Below are 13,932 nucleotides of genomic sequence, written 5' to 3' on the forward strand. Positions count from 1 at the left end.
AGGCGTTTCAAGGATGCCTTGTTTTCCCCCACTCCCTTTTTCTGGCAGCTAAAAAGACCAAAGCAGTATCTTTTTAGTTGACACCTAGCACTGAAGACGTTACCTAGTTGGGTAATGAAATGTCTGCAAGCAAACAACCAAGCTCAGAGAGCACCCAAGGGTGCCACACTTCAACCCCAAGTTACCAATATTCTCTCCTATAAGTAATATTATCTTGTATACATATATATATGTGTGTGTGTGTGTGTGCGGCACGTAAAATGGTTTGATTTGGATACTTGGTCTAAGCAGTCCGGGGTCTCCTATGTCTAGAAAGCCCATTTTAAAAGCTGTTGTACTTGCTAGTGACCACTAGGATGCGCCATAGGACAGTTTTCATCCTTCAGGTAGGAACTGGCAGTCATAGGTAGATTCCATAATTACATCCAGTATATATCTTCAATTGTTTGGTTTTTTTACTAGGGATATAGCAACTTATAAGAAAAAGTATAAACTCCTCTTTAGGTAGGTCATGGAGCCTCTATTATGAGACCCGGGCAAGATTAACAGCTGTCGACTCTCTAGCTTGAGAGTGTACAGTTAGTCCTTGACTTATGACCACAGTTATGAGTTATGACCACAACCAGAATTTCTGGTGCCTAAACAAGGTGGTTGTTAAGCAGGTTGCACCTGATTTTACCTTCCTTGCTTCAGTTGTTAAGTGAATCCCATGGTTGTTAAGTGATCCCAGTTTCCCCCACCAACAGCTTGTCAGAAGCTTTCCGGGAAGGTCTCAGATGGCAATCACACGACCCCAAGACACTGCACCTGACATAAATCCATGTTTCCAAGAGCTCAAATTCTGATCACATGACTGGAGTATGCTGGGACCAGTCATGAGTTGCTTTTTGGAGGGCTGTTGTAAGTTTGAGAAGTTGCTAAACAAATAGTTGGAAGCTGAGGGCTTTTTGTATGAAGAAAACAAGGATGACATATCTCTATTGCATCTACTTTGGCTAGAATAGGTGGGATTCAAACATTTTTACTACCGTTTCGGTAGGCGTGTCTTGGTGGGCGTGGCAGGGGAAGGATACTGCAAAATCCCCATTCCCTCCCCACCCCACTAACCTGCTTTTCAGCTCTGTTCTCCTGTGCAGGGCAACCAAAGAAGACCCAGCCGATCAGCTGGGACTCAATGGGGGGCGGAGAATAGATGGGGGCAGAGCCAGTCAGAGGTGGGATTTGCCGGTTCTCCAAACTACTCAAAATTTCTGCTACCAGTTTTCCAGAACTGGTCAGAACCTGCTGAATACCATCTCTGAGGCAAACCTATTTGGACCATATTAGTCACTCCACACAACCAGGGATCTCTTGACCAGTTTATCAAGGATGGGAACAGAATTCAGTGCAGAGCAGATCCTTCCCTTGGTGTGTTTGATACTTGAAGAGATGGGCCTTTCAAAAGCTCTTTCCTTGTGAGCTTTTCTTTGCACACAGGGAGATGAGAGGTCGCTCTTTCTACAGGAGAAAAACAGTGGTGTTTATGGAGCCACTCCCTTCCCATCCTACACTTCCACCCTGGAGAAAAGGACACTGTGTATTTAAGCGTGATCTAAGATGTTCTAAGCATGAGGTCTCCAAGGGCTGCTCAGACCAAGCTCAGCCAGACTGGCTTTGCAGGAAAGGCTGTGTCAAACATGGAAGAAAGTATGAACCCTGACGGACTGTCTGTGGGTCAAAACTTCTACATTATAGAATAGAATTCTTTTATTAGCCAAATGTGATTAGACACACAAGGAATTTGTCTCAGTGCAAATACTCTCAGTGTACATAAAAGATACATTCATCAAGAGTCATAAGATACAACATTTAATAATAGTCATAGGATACAAATAAGCAATCTAATCATACTAGGAATTAGAAACAGTCAATAAAATCGTAAAGATACAAGCAACCAAGTTACAGTCATACAGTCATAAGTGGGAGGGGATGGGTGAAAGGAAGGATGGGAGGATTAATAGTAATAGTAATGCAGACTTAGTAAATAGTTTGACAGTGTTGAGGGAATTATTTGTTTAGCAGAGTGATGGCGTTTGGGAAAATTGTCCTTGTGTCTAATTGTTCTGGTGTGCAGTGCTCTGTAATTTTGGGGGTAGAAGTTGAAACAATTTATGTCCAGGATGTGAGGGGTCTGTCAATATTTTCACAGCCCACTTTTTGACTCGTGCAGCATACAGGTCCTCGATGGAAGGCAGGTGGGTAGCAATTGCTTTTTCTGCAGTTCTAATTATCCTCTGAAGTCTGTGTCTGTCCTGTTGGGTTGCAGAACCAAACCAGACAGTTATAGCTATACAGATTTTGTTATCACAAAAAGCTTCCCCTCCTGGAGATAAACTGGACCTTTGAGGGACCACACAGACCCTACCCATGCATTTTCTTGCGCAGATTTGCCCAGAAGTTATTTGTTCTGGAATGTTTTAGTTAGCCTAAAAGCCTTGGGACTTCCTGGTGTCTTCCCTCTAAGGACTAAGAGGGAATAAGTCAACCAGGTGCTGCCTTATTATGGGTGCAACACTCCCAAGAGTTAGCATTCACCAAGAACCCTCGAAAGTTGCTCAAAATTTTCCAAGAGAGATTGCAACACGAAGCCACGGCATTGGAATAAATTAGCAAATTGAACATTGTGGAAATTGGTCTCAACACATCCTGGGTGTGGGAGCTCACTAAAGAAAGCAATTGTCTCTCCTGCAATGTTTGTTTGTGTGATGGATGCCACCCTGCCTTATTCACTAAGCGCTACTGCCTGCAAGTGATGCCACCTACATGGATTAAATCTTGCGCGTTATCTTCTACAGTTGGAGCTTGTAGTGACATATAGTCCATTGCTTGACCTTTTCTCATCAGAGGGAATCTTCCCGCCTTTCCTTCTCCCCTTCTTCTTTCTTCTCCCATTCTTTTCCTCCTCCTCCTCCTGGAATCTGTGAGCAACAGCCTTGCTTTTCCATTACACTAAGATTCACACCTAAATTCCAATCCCTGGTCAAGGTTCAGAGAAGAATTTATGGCCTTAAAATTGGTTCTCAGATCCCTTCTGTAGCAGCGTTTCTGTGATGAGATTCTAATGCTACTTTCTGCAGAGTTTGGAAGCCCACCCCCCTTGCAAACTAGGGCCATCGGCAGAAGAGGGGGTCTCAGAAAGACTCAAGATGGCAACCACAACTGTGCAATCAAAGTCCCACTTCTTTTTTTCATGGTCCTGCTTCAAGCATCACAGCTTGTTTGGCAATGCCGTTATCAATCTGCTCTGGGTGAATAGTGTAGCTTGTGTTGTTTCTCAAAGTGCACAGGTTCCATTGGCTTCAGGCAGCGCCCAGCATGTTATAAGCGAATCAATCTGGGGCTGACACTTTGGTATTTTCCCCTTAAAGCACCTCTGGTCCCCCTAAATGCAAAAAAAGGGGAGGGCAGCTGTGAGAAAACAACAAATGTTTACAAACCCAATCTCCTCATCCAACAAGCGGAATCGTGCACCGGCTTTGAATCTATGCGAAAGAGTGATTTTTCTGGACGTTGTGTACTTCGGCCCTGAGAAAACACTGCTTTTAATTGTCAGAATTAGAAGCACAATAAAGAAGGACTCTACCGGTTGGTTTCATTCTCAAACCACTCAAGCGATGAGCCACGATTAGCTCATAACACAAACTGATTGATTAATCATGAGGTAATGATTACGATGATGGTAGTAATTGCCACAAAAGAAAAATATGGATTGCGTATGCAGGAGCCTAAGTAGGTCACTTGACGATTCCCGCCAAGAATGCTCGCCTTCCTCTTCCTTCCCTCTGGCAGTTTTGTCATTTCTAACCTTCCAGTGTCATCTTAAGACACTTGTGTTTCTTCCCATTCTCCCTGTGGAGTTTTTTTTCCACCCTTGCTCCAATACATCAGTCCAGATTAGCAAGGTTACCGCTTGTCACTTCCCTTCAATGTGTCTACAACATCTCAAAAACCCCTGGAAGTATTGCAGAAATATTATCCAGAATAATCTCAGCAAAGCAAAGTTAGTCTTGTTTGCTTGGGAATATGTTTTGCTGAGCTGGTGCTTTCCTGCAACTTTTGCTAAGGTTGTCTCAAGCAAGTTGGGCTTTTTTCATAATTGCCAGGGCTAAAAAGTGGGACAACTGATAAAATCTTGTTTTGGTTTTATTCGGGCTTAATCATCCACAAGGTTTCCCTCCCATTTCTCTTCTTGGCACATGCCTCCATGGCATAGACTAGAGAATGAGACACCCAAAACTCTGGCACGAGTTCAGATAGAAATTAAGAACAACTCAAGATCGGCAGTGCAATCGCCGCTGGAGAAGGGAGGTTGATAAGCCATGGTTGTTCAGAGAACTTCGAGGGACCCAAAGTTCGTTTTCTCTTCAAGAGACCCAGGCAAGAACCTTATGTGAACCTTCTCTGAAGACATCCATCCAACATGCAATGAATGGTGAAGGGAGCATGAATGGTGAGAAATTTCTCTGCCTTTCTGTATCTCCTTGTTTCTTTCTCTGATCACGACTAGGTTGGGTGCTCCATGGAACCAAGCAAATTGGCAAGTGAATAAGTTCAGATTGAGAGGAGAACCTGATTCAAAGTTGTGGGAACCTTTCTGTGTAACTTCTCTATTGACATTCTCTGGAAATAGGAACCGGATCTTTGGGGTGACATTTATGCTGCTTTCACTTTTCTTACTGTGATGATCTTTGTTATTTTGGTGGTAACTTTAAGGGTGAATTGCAAGTCTGGTTGTTTGTTATGCGTCCACAGAGGCCGAAGAGCAACTTCCATTCGAATTGGAGATCCTTCTAATATGAGGTGGGCCCCTGATGTTCTAAACCTGTTTAGAGGACAAGGAAATGAAATGAAGACTATAATATATACCAGGCTTGGAGAGATGAGGAAGAGATTTGTTTGCCAAGGATTAATCTGCAATTAACTTATGTTAATCCTGCTCTGGAAGAGATGGCATTGTCTTTAAAGGAGGATTAAGCAAAGGATCAAACAATCATTTCAGGGAAGGCGGAGAGTGGCAGCGATACTGTGTGAACAGGGTGGTGTCACAAATTGGTGAAGCTGGCCTTTCTGATTTTGTTGTGGAATTTTTTGCCTGGCTGTGTTTGGCTGTTCTTTTCAACCATTGTTTCTAAACCTCAGCAACTTTAAGATCTGTGGACTTTTAACTGATTTATTTATTTATTTGATTTGATTTGTCAATCGCTTACAAGATAATAGGTATAAGTATAAACCTGAGTAAGAATACAGGAAATAGATACAAATAAATGGGGACAATAGGACACGCCCCTTACAGACCTCTTAGGAATGGGGTGAGGTCAATAGTGGATAGTTTAAGGTTAAAGGAGTGGGGGTTAGAGGATGAAACAATAGAGTCAGGTAGTGCATTCCAGGCATTGACTGCTCTGTTGCTGAAGTCGTACTTTCTGCAATCAAGTTTGGAGCAGTTTACATTGAGTTTGTATCTGTTGTGCGCTCTTGTATTGTTGCGGTTGAAGCTGAAGTAGTCATTGGCTGGTAGGACACTGTAGCCGATAATTTTGTGTACTACGTTTAAGTCCAACCGTAGGTGGCATAGATATCTACCTATAAGCCCAAAATGGTTTGGGGTTAGGGAATATCTCTACATTGATACCCAAGATCTTTACCTCAAGTTCTGCTCTTATGAGGAAGTTAAGATGAGAAGTAAAAAGGGAAACTACCATTCCAATCATGGCTTCCTATCTCTTTAATATGGTTCCAGAGATCTCATCAGGGCCAATCTTATAGCCTACTTTATAATTCTGGGGAAGATCTCTTAAGAATTGTTCTTGTGGTTTAGAATACTAGAAATTTTGCTTTTTCCTTACTCTAATTTTGTAACTTGATTTTTTAAAAAAATCTTATTTTGCCATACGCTGATTTTGATATTGGGTTCAGGCACAAGCAGGACAGGGATCCCCAACCCACAGGCCACAGTCCAGTACTGGGCCCTGAACAGAGGTGGTCTTCAGCAAGTTCTGACCAGTTCTGGAGAACCGGTAGCGGAAATTTTGAGTAATTTGGAGAACCGGCAAATACCACCTCTGAGTGGCCCCACCCCTATCTATTTTCTGCCTCCCATTGAGTCCCAGCTGATCGGCTAGATCTTCTTTTGTTGCCCTGAACAGGAGAACGGAGCTGGAAAGTAGGCTAGTGGGGTGGGGAGGGAATGGGGATTTTGAAGTAACCTTCCTCCAGGAGTGGGGAGGGAATGGAGATTTTACAGTATCCCTCCCCTGCCACACCACCAAGACACGCCCACAGAACCGGTAGTAAAAAAATGTGAATCCCACCACTGGCCCTGACCTAACCTATTTGCAACCCAGTCACATGAGCAGTAGGCTGGTACACACACACACACGTACACACAAACAACATTTACTTTCAATTTCCAGCAAAACAACAACAACAACCCACTGCAGTCAATGGGGTTCGCTTAGTGACTGTAATGGTCACTTAACAACTGTCACCAAAAAAAATTGGCAGGGTTATGTGAACAACCTGTTTAGTGACCAGTACACAACTTACGGTTGTAACTTCACAATCCATTATGATAATAAGTTGAGGGCTACCTGAATTTGATCCAGCCACTTTTGTTATATGGCGTACAAGTTTCTTTCCAAGAACACTATTTTTGCAATAATCTAAATATGATAAATCCAAAGTTCTCCAAAACCTGATGAATGTCAATGTTAGCAATATAGTTTTAACATCTTGAAATCTTATGTCCCTTATTAAAATATTAATGGTGCTATTCAATGTAAACAGACTGTGCATGTTAGCATACTTTTGACCTGATTGAAAAGTTATTAGCACACTTTTGAACTGATTGAATTTGCAACACAAAAAGGTCTTTAACCTTTTCTGGAGTGTTCAATAGACATTTATCTTATGATTGTAAGAAACAGACACTTTTAAAAACCTGAGTTAAATTACTTGCCTGAACTGGTCTACTTCAGTTCTTTCTTCTAAATTAATCGCACCAGACTTGATTGCAGGAAATACGACTTCAGCAACAGAGTGGTCAATGTCTGGAATATTCTACCTGACTCTGTGGTTTCTTCCCCAAACCCCCAAAACTTTAACCTTAGACTGTCTACTATTGACCTCACCCCTTTCCTAAGAGGTCTGTCTGTAGGGGGCGTGCATAAGCGCACCAACGTGCCTACCGTCCCTGTCCCATTGATTTTTATTTTTCTTATATGTATCCATTTCATCTATTCATAACTATGTTTACACTTATACTTATTACCTTGTAAGCGATTGACAAATCAAATAAATAAATAAAATAAAATTGTCTATATTTATCTTCGTAAGATTCTTCAAATGTCAGTTAAACGGAATAGTTGGTTTAGCCTCTTAAAAATACTTTGGCTAATATAATAACCTCTAGAATTGTAGACTTTGTTCCGGCCGTTAAGAACATCAGACACGTTTGAAAGGAATTTGTATTTTGGGCAGTTTTAGGCAAGCTCCATTCTTTTGGTAGAATTAGCAATAAACTGTCTAGGGCGCTAATTTCATTTTCAGTTCCTTTCTTTTTTTCCTTAAGAAAACAAAAGCTTTCCAATCATTTTAAAATAAGAACTGTTCCACAGAGACAGCAAGCGATTAGATTCACATATTTTTCCTAGTAACACTCAAATGTTGTGTTTAACATTGGAATTACAACTAAATTCAGACTGTAATTGGAATGAAATACTTGCCAGGATTTCAAAGATGTGAATAATGCTCCAATTTTATCCATAATAGTATATTTTTGTTTCTAAAAAGTGCATGTGTGTCAAGCTATACAGCAATCACATTCAGCAATGCGATTAAGTTTTGAATGTTTTCATTGCAGGAAGAGGTTCATATCTGAAAAGACAAGAAGACTGACATTCCATAAAAAGTTTTATTAGTCTAATTAATTTAAATGGAATTAATATAGACATCCATCTAAAAGTATATAATTAACATTCATGGATCTTCTCAACCATCTGTTGGCATAATTAATCTGTTATACAGCTTAAAGCATTTATTTTTTAAATTTGTTACTCACAAAAAAGTCCCATTTTTTTTAGTTTCCATAGAAATCTTACCATCGATAGGCAGCATAATAGTTTTGTTCCAATTATTTGAAATGGGCTGTATTGCTGAAGAAGCTCCAGAAAATTCAGTAAAGTGCTTTGATAATAATTAATAGGGCGTGTAATATATTTGTATATTCATATTTTAACAACTTGTATTTGTCAGTTATCTGTCTGAATTGAATATCTCTGGATTGTCTGATACAACAAGTAAACAGTTCACAAACCAAATGAATGAATGAATGAAATATAAATATATAAATATATATATTCTTAAGTTTTCGCAGGTACTTACATGTATGTTCTTCAGCTTTGTTCGGGTATTTTCCCATGTCATTATAGTTCTACTTTTAAAGTTGTAGCAACGTTTTGGCAGAATCTCATCTGCCATCATCAGGCTTCTGTATTGTGTTCGTCTGTGAGTCAGACTTTCACTGCCGTTTCTGTTTTAAATTTGGGGCTAGCCTATTGCTGTGCCAGAATGGTTTTATACACACACACACACACACACACATACATGGACATCCTTGACAAGTTCCACAGTGAACCTAAAATTAGTGAGGATTGCACTTTCCCCCCCCACCTACATCTACACACACACCTGTCAGGTTTCATTTTTGATATATTTGTAAAAAAAAATTCTCATTTCAGATGGCTAACGTCTCATGAAACAACGATAAGTATATTGTTTCATAATGGAAAGCCTGAGGAAATCCATTCTCACTTAGTTCAGTTACATCATACCTAAACCCCAAAGTAGATTGGCCTGACTCTGCCAGTTTTTAGAAAATCCTTGAAGACCTGGATATGTTTCCAAGCACGGAGGTCCAATGTTTTGGGGGCTCCCATAAGATTGCGATTTAATTTATTGTAAATTGGTTTCTTAATTTGGTGAACATAAGTTGGAAAAAAACCCAGTAAATTGATTCAATTTTGACCAAGCAGCTTTTTAAGGAAAATAGCTCATGTAGACCTTTTCTTCATAACAACCACCAGAGTGTCCAACCTTATAGAGATGATTCAAAATTCTGGATGTTCTCCTGCATAAATGACCTTGGATTTCAGTGGGTTCATTCTGACACGTCGTTGCCATCTCTTTTGATTGTGTTTGGATTCTGTTTTTGTGATGACCCGCGGTGTGGCACAAAGGCAACACAGTCACATAAGTAAGAAGAGTCCCTTTAATACCTCTAACTTTGCCCACAATGTCCAGATTATCTTCGGCTGGAGAAAAAATTCTTCCAAGAGCAGTCTTTAAGAGGAGGAAATTCAGTCTGAAAACAATGTATATACAAACTGTAAATAAAAATCCACACAACCCATGCTGTAGCAATTAACCTAACAGGGCAGGATAAGGAACTGCAGACTTGAAAGGCCAACAAAACACACACAGTTAGGAAGACACCAGGAACCCAGATAAGCCTCGACAATAACAGATAACTCACGATTTGCTTCCAACAAGTTGCTGTGCGCAGCTTCCCTTTTTAAACACTGTGTTCCCAGCTTCAGCTAATGAAGGGAATCAGGGCCCTTTCCTCTCCCGTAAGCCACGCAACTCATGTTGCTCCCTTCTCTGTTCCTCCCTGTGTGCCCTAGTATGAAGAGGGGGTGGGTCTGGGTCTTCCTCCAAACTCCCTCTCCCTTGCTCTACCTCTCCTCTGCCCAGCCAGACTGTGGCCTTCCCGTTTTTCCACAGCCAACATAGCCACATTCCCACTCTCTGTCAGCTGCTCAGCCTCCCCCTCTGAATCAGATTCCGATAGGGGTATGACAGTTTTGATAAGATTCAAGTATCATTAAATGCTTGATCTAAGATATCTACCTAAAATATATTTTTCAGAACCATTTGTTTATAGATTGTAGTATAGCAAACACCTCAACATTTGCTGTTTAACTTTAGCTAAATTCCAGATGGACGCTTGGGAGTCAGTCAAGCCCCACATAAAGCATTCAGCTCATGATCAGTCAGTAGAGCAAAGATAATTTGGAATTGGACAACTCTATTTGGCCAGCTCACTGCCGCCACTACCATCAAGTCACCTCTGCCAACTCACTGCCACCAAGTTGCCGCAGGACAACTGCACGCAGCCAACTTGCCATGGGGACAATTCACCGCAGGCGGCTGGAGTGGGAGCAGGGTGGGCGAGTGAGCAAGCAGGTGGCCAGAGTGCCGAGTAATGGCGATGGCCGGGGACTTCTAATTTTCACACCCCTCCTGCCACCATCACTAAACTCTGGACCAAAGAGGCTGGGGACGGTGGCAGTGATGGGCAGGGCAGGCAGCAGGGAAGAAGCAGTGACCGGATGTGTTCCATTTTCACACACACACACCTGCTGTCACTGTTGCTGCCATGGTGAGCTCTGGGCTGAAGAAGCCAGGGATGGTGGTAGCAGCGAGTATGAAAATGGGACGCCCCTGGCCACTGCTTCTGCTCTGCACCCAGTTCACCCACCCGGCTCTTCCTTCGACTGCCTTAGTAAACTGTCCCCACAGCAAGTTGGCCATGGGGAATTCTCCTGTGGTGACTTGGTGGTGAGTTGGCCAAATCGACTTGGTGGAGTTCTGCCCTGGTCACTTGCACACACATATAATAGTGGTTTAATAGGTTTATTAGTATTCCTCAGCAATTCCCTTCACCCAAACCCCAGAACTGTCCCAATTAAGTCCAGCCCAAAATAGACCAATGCTGGTCCAAACAGCTATGGCCAATGAGTCCAGGCCCTTGAAAATTTCCCATACAAGACAAATCCACCAGGCAAAATTAAATCCACAAGAGGACTCATGAGGCAAGAAAAATCCAGAGCTCATAAGGCACAATCCAAAGTCAAGGCTGGAATCACAATAACACAGCTAGGAAATGAACACGTTCCCAGCATCGTCTTCATCTGCCTCCTGTGCTAAATAGCCAGCTTCTGGTACAACCCATCCAGAGGGATGAGGCTGCCTCTTCGCAAATAATTGGGCTGATCTTCTCTGCTCCTGCCTTTTCTCTGCCCTACATGTTCTTGGATCAGGTGCAGAAGGCAGTTCCTCTTCCTCATCACTGATTGACTGCAGCTGCGTGCTTTCCCCACCTGAAGCTTCAGGGCTGACCTGCTGCAGCCAAATTCCTCTCAACCAGATGCTCAGAGCCATTGACCAACTCCCATCCTGATGTGCCTGGAACTGGTTCATACTCCTCCAAGCTGACATCTGGAGAGATATCCAGGGACACATCCAGGGGAGTCATCACAGGTGGTGGGTGGCGAGCTTGCGGTGCTGACCTGGCCGTGCCAAGTTGTCCTAAACCCAAGATAATTGGCTCTTTACAAATTGCAATTTCTTTCTTTCTTTCTTAGACACAGATCTCTTAAAAAGATTCCAGCAATAATCAGGCATCTGAGGGGTTTTTTTTAACTGCACATACCTGAGCACAAATACTAGTGCTCCAGAGGGTTGTAGGATGTCAACAAAAAGTTGTAAAAATACTAACTCTTTCTGTCATCCATTGGACTTCTGCAGTGCAGAATTGTTAGTCCTTGCCAACACAAGGAGCAGTAACCGATTCTTATGATTAGCAAAAATTCCTTGATTTGACATGAAAACATAATAGGTTCTGTTAATGTATTCAAAGCAGAAACTAAGCAAATGTCCTAAATTAAGCTGTGCAAGATAGAGAGAAAAGGCTGGGTAAAAATGGGCTAGGCAGGTATAAAATATGATAGCTTTATGATAAAGATCTTAAGTGTGGGTTTGGAAAGATACCAAGGGTGCAATAAATAAGAAATATGCCACATGAAACATCTGCATTGTTGTGGGCCACAATGTTTATTCAACTTAGCTATTTAGCGTTAACAGGTTTGAAGGGCAATCTTTTATGGATTAATTTCCTTGTGAAGAAAGAGCCGGAGACTTTAATAAGGCTTTCTCAAATCTTGGTAACTTGAAGATGGGTGGATTTCAACTCCCAGGATCCCCCAGTTTAGAATAAACTGAACAAGAAGGAAGAGTTAACATTATTCAGGGCGTAATATAGGGTGTGAAAAAAACAACATAACTAAAATGGCCTGAGTTTGAAGGAAAAAATGAGAAAATACTTTTTATGTTTTTAATATTTTTGTTTATTTTTCTTAGTTATTTGTACCTTGCCATTATTTATTTATGTATTTTATTTGTTTACTTTATTGTCATTGCACCTTATACAACAAAATGCCATCTCCAATGTACATTATAACTATAAAAATAAAACACAACACACACCTCCTTCACATTCTATACAATTGAATTGAAAACCCCTGATATTGCATTAATATTGCATTATACAGAATTCAATATAGTTACTGCCCTGAGATAGCTATTTTTCAGCCTAAGTGTCCTTGTTTTTATTGTCCTGTACTGTCTGCTAGATGGTAATAGTTAAAAAAAAAGTGCCCAGGATGAGATGGATCTTTAAGAATGTTTTGAACTTTTTTTAGGCAGTGGGAGCTATAAAGCTCTTCCAAAGAGGGGAGAGGGCAACCAATAATCCTCTGGGCAATGACATTAACCCTCTGGAGCGCTGTCCTATCTGCCATTGTGCAATTGGCAAACCAGACACAGATGCAGTGAGTTAGAATGGAGTTATTTTGCAAATAACTTAAATAGAAGGAAGGCGGTCTGATGGATATGTTTGCTGACTTGAGTTATTTGTAAGCATATCCATTATACCTCCTTTCTTCTATAGTGGAACCTTGGGTTACGACCGTAATCCATTCCAGGATTTCAGCCACAACCTGATTTGGTCCTGACCAGAAGCACGACCATCTGCGCATGTGCAGACAAAAACAAAATGGTGCCAGTTTTGTTAGCCACCCGATTTTTGAATTGTAACCCAATTCAAAAATTGGGTGGATTTTTTGGTCGTTACCCGATTTGGCTGCAAACAGAAGCGTCTGCGACCTGAGGTTCCACTGTATTTCCCTCATAACAACAATCCTGTGAAGAGGATTGGACTGAGAGAAAGTGACTGGCCCAAAGTCACCCAGAGGCTTTCTTATCTCAGTCAGCACTTGCCCCCTGGTTTCCATCCGGGTGCCTTAACCACTAAACCAATCTGGCTGTTGTATGAAAAGGGGCGTTGGTTCTTACCTGATACGCTTCTTTTCGTAGAGCTGTGGAGAGTGTCCAGGTTGGGAGGAGCTCCAGTCTCGGCTCTCACAGGCTGAGCTTGAAATTGAGGAACGCCTCTCACCATCACGTGGTCCTCTGGGCGCTCCCCAGTTTTGCGAAGACGAGAAGGAAGGCCCTATTCTCATCTTACTAAAAAAATATTAGTTTGCTCGGTCGAACAGCAAGGTTCCCCACCAGATGGCCTATGGGTGGGGCTGGACACTCTCCACAGCTCTACGAAAAGAAGCGTATCAGGTAAGAACCAACGCCCCTTTTCCATAGAGCTGTTCCGAGTGTCCAGGTTGGGACATACCAAAGCTTGGCTAGTCCTGAGGGCGGGCTCCCGTCTGGGATGGAACCTCTCCTGGAACCCCGAGGACCCGCCTGTCAGGAGAACCCCTCGGCGGGTGCAACGCCTCAACTGAAAAGGCCTAATGAAGGAGATAGGGCTGTCCAGATGGTAGCCCTGCAGGTGGCAGAGGCGGCCCTAATCCAGTAGCCCACGGATGTGGGCACCACAATGAGACCGAGAGATGCAGATCAGAGGGCACAATGAGCCCCTGACTACGAAGGAGGCTAGGTGAGCTTAGGATGAGAAACGCAAGATCCTGTCTAAAGGAGAGACTGCCATCTCCGAGTTCGAGCGGATGAGAAGGCCACGAGGAAGACCCGGTCGGA

Source organism: Pseudonaja textilis, chromosome 5 (genome assembly GCF_049901715.1).
Source record: "Pseudonaja textilis isolate UNSWEBS1 chromosome 5, rPseTex1.2, whole genome shotgun sequence".
In the NCBI taxonomy this organism is placed as follows: Eukaryota; Metazoa; Chordata; class Lepidosauria; order Squamata; family Elapidae; genus Pseudonaja; species Pseudonaja textilis.